We start from the raw sequence: 19,312 nt of genomic DNA on the forward strand, positions 1-19,312 counted from the left end.
AACACTCAATACATGGAAGGTCAGCTCAATTGGACTGGACCAAAAGCAAAGAAGTTTCCGGGATAAAATGAATGCTTCAAAGCTCAGCGGAGCAAGCGCGGGGGTCTGGGGAACATGGTTTGCGGGGACTTCTAAGTCAATTGGCAAAATAATTCTATTATGAAATCATTCTGCATCCCACTTTGAAATGTGGCGTCTGGGGTCTTAAATGCTAACAAGCAGCCATCTAAGATGCAGCAATTGGTCTCAACCCACCTGGAGCAAAGGAAAATGAAGAACACCAAGCCCACATGACAACTAAGAGCCCAAGAGACAGAAAGGGCCACATGAACCAGAGACCTACATCATCCTGAGACCAGAAGAACTAGTTGGTGCCCGGCCACAATCGATGACTGCCCTGACAGGGAGCTCAGCAGAGGACCCCTGAGGGAGCAGGAGAGCAGTGGGATGCAGACCCCAAATTCTCATAAGAAGACCAAACTTAATGGTCTGACTGAGACTGGAGGAATCCCGGCGGTCATGCTCTCCAGACCTTCTGTTGACACAGGACAGGAACCATCCCTGAAGACAACTCATCAGACATGAAAGGGACTGGTCAGCGGGTGGGAGAGAGACGCTGATGAAGAGTGAGCTAATTATATCAGGTGTACACTTGAGATTGTGTTGGCAACTCTTGTCTGGAGGGGGGATGGGAGGATAGAGAGAGAGGGAAGCCGGCAAAATTGTCAAGAAAGGAGAGACTGAAAGGGCTGACTCAAGACGGGGAGAGTAAGTGGGAGTAGGGAGTGAGATGTATGTAAACTTATATGTGACAGACTGATTGGATTTGTAAACGTTCACTTGAAGCTTAATAAAAGTTATTATAAAAAAAAAAAAAAAAAAAACAAGAAAAGGCAAAAAAAAAAAAAAAAAAGACATAAGGAAAATATGAGCCCAAGAGGCAGAAAGGGCCACATAAACCAGAGACTCAATCAGCCTGAGACCAGAAGAACTAGATGGTGCCCGACTACCACCAATGATTGCCCTGACAGGGTACACAACAGAGAGTTCCTGAGAGAGCAGGAGAAAAGTGTGGTGCAGAACACAGATTCTTGTAAAAAGACCAGACTCAATGGTCTGACTGAGACTAGGGGAACCCAGAAGACACAGCCCCACTGGCACTCTGTTTAACCAGAATTAAAAGCATCCCAAAGCCAACTCTTCAGATAAAGATTAGACTGGACTATAAAACACAGAATAACAATCCTTAAGAGTGTGCTTCTTAGTTCAAGTAGATAAAAAAAAAAAAAAAATGAGACTAAATGGGCAATTCCCATCCGGAGGCGGGATGAGAAGGCAGAAAGGGATAGGAGCTGGTTGAACGGACACGGCAAACCCAGAGTGGGAAGGCGGAGGGTGCTGTCACATCATAGGGATTGCAACTAGGGTCACAGAACAGTATGTATATGAATTTTTGTACGAGAAACTAAATCGAGCTGTAAACTTTCACCTAAATCACAATTTAAAAAATGTTTTAAAATATTTATATGTAGGGACATCTGGGCACTGGCTAGATATTAGAGGATATTAAACAACTGTTACTATTTTTCAGGTATAGCAATAGGTTTTTTAATTAAAATAGGTCCTTTCAGAAAAATGAACTGAAATATTTATGGATGGAATAATCAAGGTCTGTAATTTGCTCAAAAATAATCCAGGAGTGGGGGCAATAGTAGGATGTGGGTGCAGATAAATGATATTTTCCATGTGTTGATAACTGCTGGAGCTGACTGATGGGTATCTGTTGTTGTTAGGTGCCATCGAGTTGGTTCCAACTCAGAGCGGCCCTATGCACAACAGAATGAAACACTGCCTGGTCCTGCGCCATCCTTACAATCCTTATGCCTGAGCTCATTGTTGCAGCCACTGTGTCAATCCACCTCGTTGAGGGCCTTCCTCTTTTCCGCTGACCCTGTACTTTGCCAAGCGTGATGTCCTTCTCCAGGGACTGATCTCTTCTGACAACATGTCCAAAGTTTGTAAGACGCAGTCTCGCCATCCTTGCTTCTAAGGAGCATTCTGGTTGCACTTCTTCCAAGACAGATTTGTTCGTTCTTTTGGCAGTCCATGGTATATTCAGTATTTTTCTCCAACACCACAGTTCAAAGGCATCAATTCGTCTTTGGTCTTCCTTATTCATTGTCTGGCTTTCACATGCATATGATGTGATTGAAAATACCATGACTTGGGTCAGGCGCACCTTAGTCTTCAAGGTGACAACTTTGCTTTTTAACACTTTAAGGAGGTCCTTTGCAGCAGATTTGCCCAATGCAAAGAGACATTTGATTTCTTGACTGCTGCTTCCATGGGTGTTGATTGTGGATCCAAGTAAGATGAAATCCCTGACAACTTCAATCTTTTCTCCGTTTATCATGATGTTACTCATTGGTCCAGTTGTGAGGATTTTTGTTTTCTTTATGTTGAGGTGTAATCCATACTGAAGTCTGTGGTCTCTGATCTTCATTAGGAAGTGCTTCAAGTCCTTTTCACTTTCAGCAAGCAAGGCTGTGTCATCTGCATAATGCAGGTTGCTAATGACTCTTCCTCCAATCCTGATGCTCCATTCTTCTTCATTTAGTCCAGCTTCTCGTATTATTAGCTCAGCATACAGATTGAATAGGTATGGTGAAAGGATACAACCCTGACGCGCATCTTTCCTGACTTTAAGCCAGTATCGCCCTTGTTCTGTCTGAACAGCTGCCTCTTGATCTATGTAATGTTTCCTCATGAGCACAATTAAGAGTTCTGGAATTCCCATTCTTCACAATGTTATCCTTAATTTGTTATGATCCACACAGATGAATGCTTTTTCATAGTCAATAAAACACAGGTAAACATCCTTCTGGAATTCTCTGCTTTCAGCCAGGATCCATCTAACATTACCAACTGATATACCTGGTTCCATGTCCTCTTCTGAAACCAGCCTGAATTTCTGGCAGTTCCCTATGGATATACTGCTGCAGCCACTTTTGAATGATCTTCAGCAAAATTTTGCTTGTGTGTGATATTAATAATATTATTCTATAATTTGCACATTCAGTTGGATCACCTTTCTTGGGAATAGACACAAATATGGATCTCTTCCAGTTTCTTGGCCAGGAACCTGTCTTCAATATTTCTTGGCATAGACGAGTGAGCACCTCCAGCGCTGCATCCATTTGCTGAAACATCTCAATTGATGTTTCCTCAATTCTTGGAGCCTTGTTTTTTGCCAATGCCTTATTTTTTTTTTTTTTTTTAAGAGCAGCTTGGACTTCTTCTTCAGTACCATCGGTTCCTGATCATATGCTAGCCCTTGAAATGGTTGAACATTGACCAATTTTTTTTATAATGACTGTGTATTCCTTCTACCTTCTTTTTCTTTTTAATTTTTACTCCCTTTTAAGTGAAAGTTTACAATTCAAGTCATTTTCTCACCCAAAAACTTATATACACATTGCTACATACTCCCAATTACTCTCCCCCTAATAAGACAGCCCGCTCTCTCCCTCCATTCTCTCTTTTTCTGTCCATTGCACCACCTTCTAACGTCCCCGACCCTCTCATCTCCCCTCCAGACAGAAGATGCCAACATAGTCTCAAGTGTCCGCCTAATCCAAGAAGCTCACTCTTCACCAGCATCCCTCTCCATCCCATTGTCCACTCCAATCCCTGTCTGAAGAGTTGGCTTTGGGAATGGTTCCTGTCCTGGGCCAACGGAAGGTCTGGGGGCCATGACTACCGGGGTCCTTCTAATCTTAGTCAAACCATTAAGTCTGGTCTTTTTATGAGTATTTGGGGTCTGCATCCCACTGCTCTCCTGCTCCCTCAGGGGTTCTCTGTTGTGTTCCCTGTCAGGGCAGTCATCGGTTGTAGCCGGGCATGATCTATTTCTTCTGGCCTCAGGCTGATGTAGTCTCTGCTTTATGTGGTCCTTTCTGTCTGTTGAGCTTGTAATTATCTTGTGTCCTTGGTGTTCTTCATTTTCCTTTGGTCCAGGTGGGTTAAGACAAATTGATGCATCTTAGATGGCCACTTGCTAGCATTTAAGACCCCACACGCCACTCTCCAAAGTGGGATGCAGAATGTATTCTTAATAGATTTTATCATGCCAATTGACTTAGATGTCCCCTGAAACCATGGTCCCCAAACCCCCGCCCCTGCTACACTGGCCTTCAAAGCATTTAGTTTATTCAGGAAACTTCTTTACTTTTGGTTTAGTCCAGTTGTGCTGACCTTGCCTGTATTGTGTATTGTCTTTCCCTTCACCTAAAGTAGTTCTTATCTACTGTCTAATCAGTGAATACCCCTCTAGCACCCTCCCTCCCTCCCCCATCTCATAACCATCAAAGAATATGTTCTTCTCTGTTTAAACTATTTCTTAAGTTCTTGTAATCGCGGTCTTATACAATATTTGTCCTTTTGCAACTGACTAATTTCACTCAGCATAATGCCTTCCAGATTCCTCCATGTTATGAAATGTTTCACGGATTTATCACTGTTCTTTATCCATGTGTAGTATTCCATTGTGTGAATACACCATAATTTATTAATCCATTCATCCACTGATGGGCACCTTGGTTGCTTCCGTCTTTTTGCTATTGTCTTTTTTTTTTTAAAAGAGTGCTGCAATGAACATGGGTGTGCATATGTCTGTTTGTGTAAAGGCTCTTATTTCTCTAGGATATATTCCAAGGAGTGGGATTGCTGGATTGTATGGTAGGTAGCTCTATTTCTAGCTTTTTAAGGAAGCGCCAAATTGATTTCTAAAGTGGTTGTACCATTTTACACTCCCACCAGCAGTGTATAAGTGTTCCAGTCTCTCTGTGACCTCTCCAATATTATTTTGTGTTTTTTGGATTAATGCCAGCCTTACTGGAGTAAGATGGAATCTCATTGTAGTTTTGATTTGCATTTCTCTAAGGGGTAATGATCATGAGCATTTCCTCATGTATCTGTTAGCTATCTGAATGTATTGTTTAGTGAAGTGTCTGTTCATATCTTTTGCCCTTTTTTTAATTGGGTTATTTGTCTTTTTGTAGTTGAGTTTTTGCAGTATCATGTAGATTTTAGAGATCAGGTGCTGATCGGAAATGTCATAGCTAAAAACTTTTTCCCAGTCTGTAGGTGATCTTTGTATTCTTTTGGTGAAGTCTTTGGATGAGCATAAGTGTTTGACTTTTAGGAGCTCCCAGTTATCTAGTTTTTCTTCTGCATTGTTAGTAATGTTTTATATACTGTTTATGGCATGTACTAGAGCTTCTAATGTTGTCCCTATATTTTCTTCCATGATCTTTATCGTTTTAGATTTTATATTTAGGTCTTTGATCCATTTTGAGGTCATTTTTGTGCACAGCATGAGGTATGGGTCTAGTTTCATTTTTTTGCAGATGGATATCAAGTTATGCCAGCACCATTTGTTAAAAAGAGTGTCTTTTCCCCCATTTAACTGCTTTGGGGCCTTTGTGAAATATCAACTGCTCACATGTGGATGGGTTTATGTCTGGATTCTCACTTCTGTTCCATTGGTCTATATATCTGTTATTGTACCAGTACCAGACTGTTTTGACTACTGCGGTGGTATAATAAGTTCTAAAATCAGATGGAGTGAGGCCTCCCACTTTGTTCTTTTTCAGTAATGCTTTACTTATCCGGGGCCTCTTTCCTTTCCATATGAAGTTGGTGATTTGCTTCACCATCTCATTAAAAACTGTCAATGGAATTTGGATCAGAATTGCATTAAATCTATAGATCACTTTTGATAGAATAGATATTTTTATAATATTAAGTCTTCGTATCCATGAGCAAGGTATATTTTTACACTTTTGTAGGTCTCTTTTGGTTTCTTGCAGAAGTGTTTTGTCGTTTTCTTTGTATAAGATTTTACATCTCTGGTAAGATTTATTCCTTAGTATTTTACCTTCTTGGGGGCTACTGTAAATGGTATTGATTTGGTGGTTTCCTCTTCGATGTTCTTTTTGTTGGTGTAGAGGAATCCAACTGATTTTTGTATGTTTATCTTGTATCCTGATACTCTGCTGAACTCTTCTATTAGTTTCAGTAGTCCTCTTTAGGTTTCCTTAGGGTTTTCTGTGTATAAGATCATATCGTCTGCAAGTAGAGATACTTTCACTTCTTCCTTGCCGGTCTGGATGCCCTGTATTTCTTTATCTAGCCTAACTGCTCTGGCTAGGACCTCCAGCACAATGTTGAATAAGAGCAGTGATAAAGGGCATCCTTGTCTGCTTCCCGATTTCAAGGGGAATGCTTTCGGGCTCTCTCCATTTAGGATGATGTTGGCTATTATAGATGCCCTTTATTATGTTAAGGAATTTCCCTTCTATTCCTATTTTGCTGAGAGTTTTTATCATGAATGGGTGTTGAACTTTGTCAAATGCCTTTTCCCCATCAATTGATAAAATCATGTGATTCTTGTCTTTTGTTTTATTTATATGATGGATTACATTAATTGTTTTTCTAACGTTGAACCTTCCCTGCGTACTTGGCATGAATCCCATTTGGTCATGGTGAATTATTTTTTGATATGTTGTTGAATTCTATTGGCTACAATTTTGTTGAGGATTTTTGCAACTAAGTTCATGAGGGATATAGAGTGTAATTTTCTTTTTTTTGTCGTGTCTTTACCTGGTTTTGGGATCAGGGATAGGCTGGCTTCAAAGAATGAGTTTGGGAGTATTCTGTCCTTTCCTATGTACTGAAACACGTTTTGCAGTAGTGGTGTTAACTCTTCACTGAAAGTTTGGTAGAAGTCTGCTGTGAAGCCCTCTCAGCCAGGACTTTTTTTTGTTGGGAGTTTTTTGATTACCTTTTCAATCTCTTCTTTCGTTATGGATCTATTTAGTTGTTCTACCTCTGTTTGTGTTAGTTTAGGTAGGCAGTGTGTTTCTAGGAATTCATCCATTTCTTCTAGGTTTTCAAATTTGTTTAGAGTACAATTTTTCATAGTAATCTGGTATGATTCTTTTAATTTCTGTTTGGTCCGTTGTAATATCACCCATCTCATTTCTTATTCGTGTTATTTGCTTCCTCTCCTGTTTTTTTTTTTTTTTTTTTGTCAATTTGGATGCTGGTTTATCAATTTTGTTGATTTTTTCAAAGAACCAGCTTTTGGTCTCGTTAATTCTTTCAATTGTTTTTGTTTTCTATTTCATTTAGTTCTGCTCTAATTTTTATTATTTTTTTCCTTCTGGTGCCTGAGGGTTTCTTTTGTTGCTCTCTTTCTATTTGTTCAAGTTGTAGGGATAATTCTTTCATTTTGGCCCTTTCTTCTTTTTGTATGTGTGCATTTATTGACATAAATTGACCTGTGAGCACTGCTTTTGCTGTGTCCCAAAGGTTCTGATAGGAAGTGTTTTCATTCTCCCTGGATTCTATGAATTTCTTTATTCCATTCTTAATGTCTTCTACACTCCAGTCTTTTTTGAGCAGGTTATTGTTCAGCTTCCATGTGTTTTGATTTCTTTTCCCTGATTTTTCTGTTATTGATTTCTACTTTTATGGTTTTATGGTCAGAGAAGATGCTTTATAATATTTCAATGTTTTGGATTCTGCTAAGGCTTGCTTTATGACCTAATATGTGGTCTATTCTACAGATGTTCCATGTGCACTAGAAAAGAAAGTATACTTGGCTGCTGTTGGGTGGAGTGTTCTGTATATGTCTATGAGGTCAAGTTGGTTGATTGTGGCATTTAGATCTTCCGTGTCTTTATTGGGCTTCTTCCTGGATGTCCTGTCCTTCGCTGAAAATGATGTGTTGAAGTCTCCTACTATCATTGTGGAGCTGTCTAGCTCACGTTTCAATGCTGATAGAGTTTGTTTAATGTATCTTGCAGCCATGTCATTGGTGCATAAATATTTAATATGGTTACATCTTCTTGGTATATTGTCCCTTTAATCATTATGTACTGTCCTTCCTTATCCTTTATGATGGATTTAACTTTAAAGTCTATTTTGTCAGAAATTAATATTGCCACTCCTGCTCTTTTTTGATTGGTGTTTGCTTAATACATTTTTTTCCATCCTTTGAGTTTTAGTTTGTTTGTGTCTCTAAGTCTAAGGTATGTCTCTTGTAGGCAGCATATAGACGGATCGTGTTTTTTAATCCATCTGCTACTCTCTGTCTCTTTATTGGTCCATTTGGTCCATTTACATTCAGCGTAATTATGGAGAGGTATGAATTTAGTGCCATCATTTTGATGTCTTTTTTTGTGTGTTGTTGACAGTTTCTTCTTCCCACTTAATTTTATGTGCTGAGTAGATTATCTTTATATATTGTCCTTACCTCATATTCTTTGATGATTTTGTTTCTGCTGAGTCTCTGTTTTTTTCTTGTATTTTATTTTAATGCATAGGATAGTTTATCTCCTTTGTGGTTACCTCATATTTACCCCTATTTTTCTAAATTTAAACCTAACTTTTATTTCTTTGTATCATCTTGTCTTCCTCTCCATATGAAAGATCTATGACTACATTTCTTAGTCCCTCTTTATTGTTTTAATGTTGTCTTCTTTTACATAATAATATTGCTGTTTCCCTGTTTTGAGGAAACCCTGGTGGTGTAGTGGTTAAGTGGTACGGCTGCTAACTGAAGGGTCAGCAGTTCAAATCTGCCAGGCACTCCTTGGAAACTCTATGGGGCAATATGAGTCAGAATCGACTCGATGGCACTGAGTTTGGTTTCTTTTGGTTTCCCTGTTCTGAGTGTTTTTTTTAATCCTGATTTATTTTTGTGCGTTCCCTGTCTGGGTTGATTTCTGATTGCTCCACCCAGTGTTCTCGTCTTGGATTGAGACCTGATATTATTGATTTGAAACCAAAGAAGTCCTTTTAGTATTTCTTTTAGTTTTGGTTTGGTTTTTACAAATTCCCTAAACTTCTGTTTATCTGGAAATGTCCTACTTTTACCTTCATATTTTAGAGACAGTTTTGTTGGATATATGATTCTTGGCTGGCAATTTTTTTCCCCTCAATTTTTTATATAAATCATCCCTTTGCCTTCTTGTCTGCATGGTTTCTGCTGAGTAGTCTGAGCTTATTCTTATTGACTATCCTTTTTGGTGACTTTGTTTAACCCTAGCTGCTCTCAAAAATTCTGTCTTTATCTTTGGTTTTGGCAAGCTCGATTATAATATATGCCTTGGTGACTTTCTTTTAAAATCTACCTTATGTGGAGTTCAATGAGCACCTTGGATAGATATCTTATCTTTCACGAGATCAGAGAAGTTTTCTGCCAACAAATCGTCAACAATTCTCTCTGTATTTTCTGTTATCCCTCTCTGTTCTGTACTTCAGTCACTCATATGTTATTTGTCTTGATAGAGTCCCATACAATTCTTAAGGTTTCTTCATTTTTTAAATTCTTTTATCTGATTTTTCTTCAAATATATTAGTGCCAAATGATTTATTTTTGAGTTCAGAAATTCCAGCTTCTACTTGCTCAATTCTGCTCCTCTGACTTTCTATCGAGTTGTCTACTTCTGTAACTTTATTGTTAATCTCCTGAATTTCTGATTGCTGTCTATGGATTTTTCCAGCTTATTAAATTTTTCATTATGTTCCTGAATAATCTTTTTAATTTCTTATTTGCTTTATCTCTGTGTTCCTTGGCTTGTTCTGTGTATTATCTCATTTCCTTCCTGATGTCTTGAAGGGTTCCGTATATTAATCTCTTTTATTCTGCCTCTGGTAATTCCAGGACGGCACTTTCATTTAGAAGATCCCTTGATTCTTTGTTCTGAGAGCTTGTTGAGGTGATCATGCTCTGTTTCTTTATGTGACTTGACACTGACTGTTGCCTCCGAGGCACCTATAAGTCATTGTATTAGTTTATTTTATGTTTGCTTACTGTGTCGTAGCTTCTTGCTTTGTTTTGTATTGATATGCCCAGATGGGTTGCCTGAGTGAGCTAGCTTGATTATTTTTGGCGTTGGAGCTCTGATGTCCTGTCCCCAGATGGCTAGAGCTGTTATCAGGTATATCAGTCTAGGAGTCCATTCACTTTTCTTGCATGAATTCAGCTTAGGTATCCAGGTAGCTGATCATCAAGTGTGTGGTATAGGCTCTGTCCTATAGTCTTAGAGGGATGGGGTGATTGGTGTAGGTGCCGGTATCTGGTTGCAGCAGGGTGTCAAGCTCTGAACAAGGCAGGGGGCTGAGAATCATCTCCTGAGTGTCTCCGAGGAAAGCATGTACCTGTTCCCTAGAGCGTACAGGTGGGTGGGTTCTGCAGATGGACCATGGGCACCCAATGTTTTTGGTTGTAAGGACTGGGAGTTGCCAGTTATCCATGGCCCCCTGTCACGGGTGGCTGGGTGACCTGAGTGGAACCACCAGTCCTTAGGCCCCTGATGTGGGTAGGTGAGGACCCTGTTTAACAGGCAAAACAATGTCAAACATTAAACAGCCACCTTTCCACCGCACAGCTGAAACAGTTGTAGTCTGCCAACAAGGGCCTATTCTCCTGAAATAGGCCCATGCAGGTCCATGCAGAGGGGAAAGGTATTCAAAGTCCACGGACCATTTCTGCCTGGCCAGGAGCTGCTTCTGTCCTGAGCTCACCCGGTTAGTGGAGCTGGCAAATTATCTTTTTCCCAAATTGCAAATTTATTCCTTCTCCAAGGCTGGGAGGATGGCTCTAGGCACTCAACAAAGCCTATCTCAGGCCCAGGGAAATTAGCAGCTGAAGCCAGCTAGGGAGCAGGGGAGCACTTAAAATATATGCAATTACTTAGCTTTTTACCTAGAGCGTCGTTCTCTGGTACCGGAGGTGTGAGTAGGCTGTGTGGCTGGCTGCTTCTCCCTGAGGAAACTGAGCCGAATGCTAGTACCAGCCCACCGCAGCCGCTCCTGGGAATGTTGCCTGAGGGCTCCCAGCAATTCAAGTCCAAAAACGTCTTTCCGTTTCTGAACTCTCTCTCCCCTCCCCGCCCCCCAGTTCATTTTCTAACCTTGCCTTTGATGTTCAGGGCTCCTAGCTTGTCATAAACATACTCATTTCACTTGTTTTTTTGAGTCTTTGTTGTAAGAGAGTTCGCCGGAAGCATCTGTCTATTCTGCCATCTTGGCCCTAAAGACATTTTTAAATCAGCATATTTAAGACTGAATTCGTGATTTTCGCTGTACAACATCTCACCAACCCAAACCATATCAAACACCTTGTCTTCCTCAAAGTCTTCCCTTTTTCCACTGGATGTCTACCTCAACACCTTCTTTTTCCTTCAAACTTCCAACATCTAGCTCACCACATCTTATTGGATTTACCTCCTGAATATCTTGAATTCATGCATCTTCACTGCCACCATTCTGGTCTGACCTACTGTCATTTCTTGCCACTTCCCTAGTCCAAGGTAGCGCTTTCTCTAACCTAGAACGCTACAATAAACTATTAATGCATTTCTCTGCATCTACTCTTGCTCCTTTCATTCCATTCTCTACTCTGCTACATACCAAACCAAAAACACACTGCCGTCGAGTCGATTCTGATTCATAGTGACCCTATAGGACAGGGCAGAACTGCCCCATAGAGTTTCCAAGGAACATCTGGAGGATTCAAACTGCCGACCTTTTGGTTAGCAGCCATAGCACTTAACCACTACACCACCAGGGTTTCCTCTGCTACCTAAATGAGTATTAAAAATATACAGTATATACATGATGATTCCATTCTCTACTAAAAACCATTCAATAGCTTTCATTCTTATTAGAATAAAAATCAAAATCTTTAACAAGAACTTGCATGAACGATTCCTGGCCAAGTTCAGCAGCTTCATCTTATGTCATTATCTCCATCTAATCTCTGTGCTCTCATCACACTGGCCAACTTTCAATTCTTGAAGTTCACTGTCCTTCTCCCCACCTCAGGGACTTTCCATATGCTATTCCCTCTTCCTGATTTAATCTCCTCTCTCTTCACCTTATTAAATTGTCATTTCCTTAGGTTAGCTTTCCCTGAACCCCTGTACTAGATTAGATACCCCTAATAAGTGCACCCTGCACTTACCTTCATAACACTTCAAGCTTTGAATTTGAACTAACTGGTACTGTGTCTCTCCCTAAGTAGAATGTAAATTACATAAGGACAGGGATTTTGTCTGTTCTACTCACTGTTATATCCCTTGTGCCTAGGACAGCGCTTCACATGGCAGGTAATTAATAAATACACTGAATGGATGTAGAGTGAAAGGATGAAATATTTCAAAGAGGGATTGGGAAGCACCTGAAAAAATGATGCTTTGATAAAGTAATAGATTTGAGTTTTTCATCTTAATTTTTAAATGTTTAAGTTTATTTAATAATAATTTAAAACATTCACGCCACCTTGTTTTAATGTGTCTTGGGTTGTGACAGACTATAAGACTTGAGACACCCTGTCTTAATGATGAAGCCTAAGGAAGTAGAGGCAAGAAGAAGGAAGCAGATGAGCAGCAGAAGGCAGCAGATCCACATCATTTTCTGAAGGGAAGAAGTTTGGAACGGAAGCAGAACGAGAGAATGTGTTGCCTCGTCCTGACCTCTCATGGAGTGATGCGGTTACTTGATTATCAAAATATCCAGAGTAAGTTTCTGTAGGAGGTGCAGCTTCTCCCAAATTCCTGACATTAAGACTGACAGTGCCAAATCCTCAGAGCGGGTGCCTTAAATTGAGGAACATGGACATCCAGCTTCCCTTCATGGCAGGAATTTTATAATGGGCCTGGTCTTCGGGAATGTCAAAAAATTATAGTCACAAAAGACACCTTTGACAGCCTATAACAACATCAAACACACACGTCTTACATTAGCCAAGACACTTACCATGTTTCTTAAAGACACGCTCTCGGATAGCACTCTTGGGGTGGCTCACAAAGTTTTGGTCCTGGTTGGCAAGGACTTCTTTGATAAAGGGCAATCCAGATACAATAACAGTGTGCAAATCTCCGAACTCCAGGCTTAACAGGTTCCCATATTTTTTCACAAGCTAAAAAATAGTCACAGTTGAATACGTGCATGACTGTGCATACAGGAATGCAGGTAGTAAGTGTGTAGTTACAAGGGCTTGTATTGAAGGTAGCTTTGTATGTGCGTGCACGCACACGGGGCCAAGTGACTCAGAGCAGAAATATTCATTTTTCAGTGTGCCACAGATTTTCTGTTGCTATGCAGCAAACCCTCTTACCTCTATGTACCTTGGTTTCACACTCCAGAAAATGTGGACTTCAAAGATTGATTACTATGACCACTTCTACGTTTAAAGATCTGACTTGTGGTCTGATGGGAGTGTTGCTCTCTGTCTCCTTTTCTCCTCCTCCTCTCAACTAGACTCAAACTCAAATGATTGGGACGTTCTTTCCAAAATATTTAGTAATACATTCAACACACGTGAATTCAGTGAGCACCCAATACATGTTCCTAGAACAAGGCACTGAGGGTATAACTGTCAATAAATAAACAAGTTTTCGGCACACTGACCCCACAAAAGCAGCTTGAGTTATGGTTACTCTTAGTCTGGTATAGCAAACATGAATTTCTAGTAAATCAGAATGGCTGATTGACCAGAAGACAATGCCCCATTGCTTGACATGTACTACCCAAAAACCCACTGCTGTCGAGTCAATTCCGACTCATAGCGATCCTAGATGATGGAAAGTTAAGGGCTATCTTAAAGGCCATCAGAAGGCCCAGTCTTAAGGGCTGGTGCCAGGTATGGAGAAAGCATTCTAGCTCCAAGGTTATATGTGAATCTGGCTCTGTGGTTCAGTAGCTGTGGGTTGCTGGCCAAGTTGCTTCACTTTTTTGAACCTCAGCTCTCCAACTGTAAAGGAGAGGGGAATTATTCCTCCTTCAAAGGTTCTATGAGGAAGATTGAGAGTAGCAACAAGAAAGGCACTTTGTTTTCTGGCGCCCGTCACCCCACCACTCAGCATGTCTCTGAGGACTGAATGGGCTCTGTGCGCAGTGGATGTGGATGCAGACTCATTGCAAGAGACAGGAGGAGAGCACAAGGATGTGTGGGAGGAAGGCACTTGGGCTCAAAGACAGCCATATACTGCTTGCCATGTAAAAGCAACTGTCCCCTTTTGTCTCATGTAATCTCACAACCACCCTGCAATAGTAATGGTTTTTCTCATCTTTCAGAAAAGGAATAACGAGGCAGCTTAGCCAAGGTGACAAAACTAATGAGTGATCGATGGAATTGGCCATGCATTATGTAAGATATGGGGACAAAGACATGAACCTGAGATGGTTTCTGAACCTTAGGACTTAGTGAGAGTGAAAGAGCGAGAGAGCAAGAAAGAAAGTAAGAGTGAATGGAAGAGTGTTTAGGTGTGTTCATAAGTATGCGCAAGTGTACAGGTGTGTGCAAGTGTGGGTTGGGTAACCGTGAACGGTTGTTAATCAAAGTCTTTCTAAATCTGCCTATGCAAGAGATGACTGTATCCAAGTAAAGACTGCCTCTGCTTCTTTTCTGCCTGGGTGTGTCTAGCTGCAGGTAGGGGTATCAAACAGAAGGGCTCCATTCCCTCCAGGTAGCTCTGGTCCTTCCTAATCCTCATACGCTTCAACTTCACTATGTCACCCTTAGAGCCCTGGACCTATATCATCCCCATCAGAGCAAATACAATGAAATCGGCCTCATACTACCATCTTGCTCCCACATTAAGGACCAAGCCAGGATTCAATTCTTCCAACACTTTTATGGTCCAGCATCCTCTATCAATCTTCATTCATTTCTAGCATAGCATGCCCTATCTTGCTAGTAGGGACAGTGCCAAAATTCAGTCACAAGTTGGTCTGCCTCCAAAGTACATGCCTTTGCTCCTAAGAAATGGCAGCAATGTATAAGATATAAATCAAACAGACTTTTGAGTTCATCTTGCTGGATGCCTGGGTGAACTTCTTAGGCTTTACAAAAAGGATTTCTTTACTAATTTGGAACATTCAATAAGGGTGTTTACTGAACAGCTAAAAACCTCAGGGACAAATGAGCTAAGATTAATTAAGGGACCCCAACTATGTGGTAGGTCAAGATCAGGTGCTGGAAATGCAACAAGTCTTTAACTTCAAGAAGCTCACAGTCTAATGGAGGATACAGATAAATACCCATTTCTTATTACTATTCTGTACAAAAAAATTATTCGATGCGAGAAAGTTAAGTACACACAGGGGTCAGACATGATGGTGTTGACGGGGGAACAATGTAATGGATAGAAGGAACCCAAGTTTTTGGATGATTTTACGATACAGAGCACCCTCCCTATCCTGAACTGCCCAACTACTTCTGAACCCATTTGTGAGAGAGAAATAAATTTGAACGTTAATTATGCAACTGTATATTGAGGTTCCTTTGCTATAGCAACTGCATATATGCCCTAACTGATCATTTATCCAACTTATCTGTTCTTCTCCCACTTTAGTCTGATAAGATCATTTTCTCAAATACATGCAATTATAATAGGTCATATAGCCACCTTAGAGAAAGTTTTTGAAGCAGGAATAAAAGAAAAGATCCCATAGAAATAGGCCAATTTCTTCATTCTCCTCTCACTGTTTTAGCTCATGCCATTCTTCCCTCATTCAAAATCTTCTGTTCCCATCAGTCCACTTTGCCACATGCCAAATGTGCCTTTGAAGTTCAGCCTGACTTATTCTCACATTCTACTATAGGTTATCTCCAGGATTTTCCATTGGTAGTGATCTTCTGATATCTCATTTGATTACTAGGGGGTTACACCACATGTTTCATCATACTCTATCTTATAACATTAGTGGCATCAGAGTCCAAGAATCCAAGAAAGAGAGGCAAAAAAATCTTAGTTGAAAAAATATTTAAAGAAATAATGGTTGAAACGCCCTCAATTTTGGCTACAGACCTAATCCTACACAGTCAGAACTATGTAAGTGAACCCAGACAGGATCAATACAAAGTAATCTATTCAAAACAGGAAAATTGCAAAGATATCTACACCAAGAAACATCATAACCAAACTTTTGAAGACTAAAGACAAATTTCTTGAAAGCATCCAGGGAGAAAGAGCTCATTACCTTTGGAGAACAACAATTCAAACGAGAAAAAATTTCTCATCAGAAACCATGGAGGCCAGAAGGAAGTGGCACATTTTTAAGTGCTGAAAAAATGGAGTTGTCAGCCCAGGATCCTATATTTAGTAAAAATGTATTTCAGAAATGAAGGTGAAATAAATATATTTCAGATGAAGGAAAGCTAAAAGAATTTTTGGCCAAAAAAACCTCTTCTAGAAAAAAAAAAAAAAAAACTCAAGAAAGCTCTTTATAGAGAAAGGAGATTATAATGGCAGAAAGCTTGGAACATCAGCAATGAAGAAAGAACAACAGAAAAAGTAAAGAACGAGGTAAACACAATAGACTATTCTCTTGAGTTTTTAAAATTATGTTTGACAGAAGCAAAAATTATAATAGTGTCTGCTGTGGTTTTCAAAGTATGCAGCAGTAATATTTAAGGCAATTGTATCATAAAAACAAAACAAAACCTGTTGCCATTGAGTAGATTCTGCCTCATAGCGATCCTGTAGAACAGAGTAGACCCGCCCCCATAGTGTTTCCGAGGAGCAGCTGATATATTCGAACTGCCAAGGTTTTGATTAGCACTGAGCTCTTAACCATTGTACCACCAGGGCTCCATATCATCAAGAAAGGATTAATATTCCACTTGAAGTGATAAAATGTGCAATAAGCTACATATGTACACTGCAATCTCTTAAGCAACCTCTAAAAAAACTATACAAAGAAATACACTCAAAAACAAGATAAATCAAAATGGAATTCTTAAGAAAAAAATGTGCAAGTCACACTTAGGGAGTCAGGAAAAGCGTAACAGAAGGAAACAAGTAATAAAAGAATAATAGATTGAGAGACTCAAATCCTGCCATATTAATATTACATTAAAAATATTATGTATCTAAATATACCAATTAAAAGACAGAGACTGGCAGAACAAACTTAAAAAGATAATCCAACTATATGCTTTCTACAAGAAATTAATTTCTTATAGAAAGCATGTAGTTGTCACACTAGAAATCGTTAACCGAAAGATAACAAGGACATTTCCAAGCCCTTGGAAATGAAACAACTTCTACAACAACAGTAGATGTGTACTTGAGCAATAAGACATGCGTTTACAGGAGTCCCGGCAATTCTAGGGAAAGGGAAACGTACATGAGCGCCTACTATAAGTCATGTTAACGTCGGTCATCAGCTGTCTTATTTAATCTTCATAACCACCTATCAGAGTGTCTCTCAGCCAGGTAACTATGCTGAGGACGTACCAGCTGTGGATTCTTGATAGAGTGTTCTATGTTTGAGGGGACCTTGAGGAATTCAGAGTGGCTAGAGTTTTTTTTAGAGTTAGATAGCCCCCCCCCTTTTTTTTTTTCTTGGGAGGTGGGAATAAGGAGGTGGAATAAGGATGGGTCAAGAAGGGACCTGAGTGCCTTGGTAAAGAGTCTGAGCTCTGGGCAGCTGAAAAAACTTAAGCAAGGGGATGATATTTTTAGATTATTACTTTAGTAAGAGGGATTGCTGGGTAAGGAGGCTGAAGAAGAGGGGTTCAATTCAAGTGGTGGTAACAGTGGTCCAGCTGAAAAGCGGTGTGGATTATCAGTAGCATCACCATTTTACATACAGGAAATGGAGCCTTCAAGAAGGAAATTACAGCATTTTTCAAGGATAATATTAAAGGTGACAAGACAGCCACATTATAAAAAGGGCGTTGCAGTACTTAATAAGATAACCCGCATTTAAATGAGTTAAGGAGCATAACTTGCCTAGCACACGTTCAATAATACACTAATTATACATGAAACATTTAATGACAGCTGCTAACCAAAAGGCCGGCAGTTCAAATCCACCAGGCACTCCTTGGAAACTCTATGGGGCAGTTGTACTCTCAACTGCCGGGTCGCTTCTATAGGGTCGCTATGAGTCGGGATCGAATCGACCGCAACCGGTCCGTTTTTTTCACTTATTTTATCAAGGGCAGGTGGAATAATGCTAGTTAACTAGTGAAGAAAGCAAGGCTCAAAGCGGGGAGTATTCAAATCACCAGAATTAGCGGCAGAACCACCAAAACCCCTGCTTCCCTCAGTTCCCACAATGCCTTTTGCCCTGCAGGTCAGGACCAGAACCAGGACCCCTCTCCCGCTCCTACCCTGTGAAGCGCCAAGTGCAACTGCTGAAAATACAGTACAAAGAAGTTGTCCAAGAAAGGCAGGCTCCAGGGTCCCGGCGGGTAATTTTTTGGGCGCCTCTGAGGAAATCAACAAAGAACAGAAAGACGACGACACCCAGCAGGAGAGGCCGGAGATGCAACCCTGCCCAGAGGGCGTTCGCCAGGAAGCCCAACGCCAGGAGCATGGCTCAGTCGCCCCTCTGCTCTTCTGCAGTCCGAGCAGGCGACAGACCCCGCTCAGACTCCCGGCTCCCAGCCCCGCCCCGCCCCCTCCCAGCCCCGCCCCTACCGCCCCCCGCCCCTACCGCCCCGCCCCGCCCCCCGCCCCGCCCTGTGGCCAACCCCGCCTCGGCCCTCATTCTGCCCCGCCCCTTCTCAGCACCGTCCCGCCCCCCAGTCGTCCCACCACCCCCAGCCCCTTTCCGCCGCGCCCCGGCCCTCCCAGCCTTACCGCCCCCTAGAAGCCATTAGCGGGCGGAGCAGGGCAGTGGCCAGGCGCTGGATTCCCCGAAGAACTGGCACCTAGTCCCTGGAGACGGTCTTGGAAAAGGCCAGGCTATGACCATTTTCCTTTTCTCTCTATTTAGAAAGCTCACCTTTCTCTGAAATCTTTGGGACTTTTGGGTTTACGGTGTTAACACATCTCAGGGAGCGCCACAGGCACTTCAGCTCCTTGTTTATCAATCATTGTTCACCCAGTGATTGGAATCCTGCCAGTTCAACAGTAATAATAGCAGAAGCGCCTAACAGTGCCTGAGCTCTTAATATTCGCCAGGCGCCACACTCGCCTCTTTACATAAGTTACCTCAGCCTGACAAAGTGATGCTGGAGATGATCTTGTTAGCCTAGTTTTGCAGGTGAGGAAACTGAGACACAGAAAACGTTCTTAGGTGGCATGGAGTCGTTCTGATTCATAGCGACCCTATGTACAACAGACTGAAACACTGCCCAGTCCTGTGCCATGCTCACAATCTTTACTATGTTTGAGCCCATTGTGTCAATGCATATCATTGAGGGTCTTCCTCTTTTTTACTGCCCCTCTACTTTACCAAGCATGATGTCCGTTCTCCAGGGACTGGTCCCTCCTGATAA

The 19,312-nt window shown here is 41.1% G+C and overlaps 1 pseudogene; it reads right to left on the minus strand.

Annotated features, from left to right (window-relative positions):
* Nucleotides 1-18,484, minus strand: part of LOC126071331 (cytochrome P450 2J2-like) — a 36,073-nt pseudogene extending 17,589 nt beyond the window's left edge.
* Nucleotides 18,485-19,312: the final 828 nt, after the last annotated feature.

The sequence above is a fragment of the Elephas maximus genome, chromosome 3, assembly GCF_024166365.1.
Source record: "Elephas maximus indicus isolate mEleMax1 chromosome 3, mEleMax1 primary haplotype, whole genome shotgun sequence".
Classification (NCBI taxonomy): Eukaryota; Metazoa; Chordata; class Mammalia; order Proboscidea; family Elephantidae; genus Elephas; species Elephas maximus.